This window comes from Colobus angolensis, unplaced genomic scaffold (assembly GCF_000951035.1).
Source record: "Colobus angolensis palliatus isolate OR3802 unplaced genomic scaffold, Cang.pa_1.0 Scaffold273, whole genome shotgun sequence".
In the NCBI taxonomy this organism is placed as follows: Eukaryota; Metazoa; Chordata; class Mammalia; order Primates; family Cercopithecidae; genus Colobus; species Colobus angolensis.
In genome coordinates, this window is record NW_012115966.1 from 1,158,836 (window position 1) to 1,162,007 (window position 3,172).

Here is a 3,172-nt window from a genome sequence, read left to right on the forward strand (position 1 = left end):
TCGGCCCTGCTCCCCTCCTCCCCCGGGCCCGCAGCTCCTCCCACTGCAGCCCGCTGACACCGAAGCGCTCTCGACCCCTGACCTCTAACCTCCGCCCGGCTCCGTCGCCCCCTCCCCGCCAAACTGGTCGAACTGTTGCGGTTTCACTGCGGCTGATGGAAGGCTAAGGAAGAAAGAGGGTAGAGACGCTGTCGCGAGGATCAAGCTGCCCTCTCCTTTCCCAAGCACCGTGTTGGGGCCTTCTGAGCACCCCGCCCCGCATCCTGCGCCTCGGAGGCCCGGCGGAGCCCAAGACGCGCATGGTCTTCATGCTCTTCGCCTCTGTCCAGCCACTAAAGCCCCCGCGATGTAATGGGGGACGGGTGGCCTTGGGCAGAGAAACGCCTCTTGTGCCAGTTGGAAGGAAACCGTAGCTCTGGCTCTGTTCATCGCGAAACGTGTTACGGATGTGGGGTGGGTGGGTGGCCCTGAAAAGTCATTAGTTAAAGCCTTTGCTCGTCATTACTCTGGGGTCCACATAGGAAGTGCCTGTGTCCTGCCTCATGACCCCCTCCTGCTTCTACTCTTATTCCACCCATTAAAATTTGACTTTGCCTGTGTATATGCCTCCTCTCCCCTCCCTAACCCTGAACTCCTGCAGGCGGCATTGTGCTTTTTCCATCTTAATAGCTCCCACAGTTCCTGCTTCTGAGAACCTGTTTGCTAAGTGATTGAGAAGCTGCCATACGCAAAACATAGGCACCAACAGGACTTTACTGGCCCTATCCCAAGAGCAATTTCCAGATTCATTTGTTTTTGTTAAGTCCAGAACCTATTTTACATCTTCATATTAATCCCCAATGTTTTTTTTTTATTTTTTTTTATTTTTATTTATTTATTTATTTTTTTTTTACAGCTTCAGGCAGCTTCCATGCCTGTCGGGATGATGTAAGGAGATCTTGAGGCAGAAATGAAAGGTAAATGACACACCTACCCTGGACACCTGTGCACCTTCCCATTTCCAGATCAGGCAGTACCTAGCTCAACTGGGAAAAACAAGACAAGGGCCTGTGTGTGTCTCAGGAAAGGTTAAAAGCCCAGTGCCAATGCAAGGGAGTTTTACAAGCAAGTCTCGTTATTAATGAGGCCAGAAAACCAAAATGGCAATGATCTTTGATGATCTGTACTGATACACAGGGGAGGTGTGTTAATCAGAAACACACATTTTCTGGCACCCCTTTTGTGCCCAGTCCCTGCTCCTCGAAACTGATGTTTGTATTTCAGAGTTTAGCTGGCTTTGAGTTTGCTGCAGTGAAAAGAAATATCCCAAGAGTAACTGGGAAGAGAAGACCCGGGACACGCCAGAAGCTGGAGTGAGGAAGAAAGAACCACAGAATATTAATGTAATAAATAACTTTCAAGTCCTATCTGGTCCGTGTCCTGGCAAAGTCCCTTGGGGTCTCTCCCTTGCTTTCCGTTAATCAGGATGACTGAGCTTAGTCATTGGAAGAAAGGGAGTGTAGTGGGCAAGGGGAAAAAACCCATAGTATCCCACCCCTGATTGACTTACTCACTCAATGAATACTTACTGAATACCTACGATATGCCAGAAGCAGTTCCGGGCACTGGAAATACATCAGTGAATAAAACAGCCACTCGCCCTAGTAAATCTGCCCAACTGGTGCTTCCACTCTGCAGTGCTTATGGATGGTGATGAGCACCTGGGGAGATGGGTAGAGGAAGAAAGTTTCCAGGGAAAAAGGAGGCCAGGAGGGGAGGGAGGGAGATCAGAAAGTTGGGACATGGGCATGGGAACCTAGGAAGAGCTGACAAAAACAGAGGGCCCAGCCTGAGAGAGGCAGCTGGGTAAAGGTGCATGGGACCAGGTCTCCTGGCTCTGTGCACTGACCAGCTCCGGAGCGGGGAGCTCAGCTTCAGTCCTGAGGCCTCTAGAGAATGCCTCACCCTTACTGGAGATTTATTCTAGAGCTCTGGGCTCACCTGTTACCTGTGCCTCTCTGTGGGAGTCGCTATGCTGCAGTTAGCACTATGGGCCTTGTCCCCATCGGTTCTTTGTGTGAGGTCTTAGTGTTCCCTCAAAACGCAGAGCCCCTTGCCCAGGCTACTGTGACACAACCTACCATGGACGTGAGGGTGCTGCCCCCTGGTGGTGCTAGGATGTCCTGGCTCCAGACCTTGCCCTGAGCTCTGGGGGCTGTGATGTGGGCAGATGGGGTGGCAGCTGATTCTGGGCTTCCTCTCGATTCCAGGACCTCAGGTACCTCTTCTAGCCTAACTCTGCCATTGGGACTCTGCCTACTCCCTCCCTTCCTCATTCCTCCAAGAACCTTGATACCTGACAGGCTTAGCAAGACCACAAAGCAGCCACTATTGGAAATTCCTAGTTCCCCGAGCTTCTTTCCCTCAGTTTCACATTTTCTCTTCTGTCCTCTCCTGAATGTCCTGGTTTCTTCAGGCTGTCAGGGAAGAGCACCTGTCTGAGAGCCAGTTCACAGACGGTGTCAGCCACAGCGGATTTCCCTCATCAGGGGTGAGGGTGTGGCGAAAGAATAGGAAGAGAGGGCCATGGGAGATTCTAGAGGGGCACCGATGGAGGCTGTCAAGCACCTGCACCCTTTTCAGGCCCACCCCTCCATAATAAGGTCCTCACCCTCTGAATGCTGAGGCTGACCCTGTCCGTAGGAAGCTGAGAGCCTGAAATCAAAGCCATTTACCCTTCCCCTTTCCACACTGGGAGCTTTGTATGGGCTCAGCCTCTTTAGAATTACTGGAGCCATCCAATCTCCTCTCCATCCTTCTTTGAAACCCGTTTGTGGTGAGGGGCTGTAGGCCAAGGCAAGGTCCTATCCAGTGGTGCTCACACTTTCCCTTTTTGGTATTCTAGCTCCTGCCAGGGACTGACCCTCCTCCTTCAGGTCCAGGCCAAGGAGCCAGCATCCTTTCCCAGCATGCCTTGCTCTCTCCCAGCCGGGAAAATTGAATTGCTTTTTCAGAGTCATTGGAAGGTGATAGAGCCTCCCCGCTCAGGGGGGAACAAGAGAAGGGAAGGCAAGAGCAGGCTGGCAGCCTCCTTTCTGCGTCTCAGCTCATGTCATCCTGCCTCCCCCCCACCCCAAGCAGCCTGCAGAAACTTGCAGGCTCCAAATCAAAAGTGAGAGCCTTCCTGGTGGGG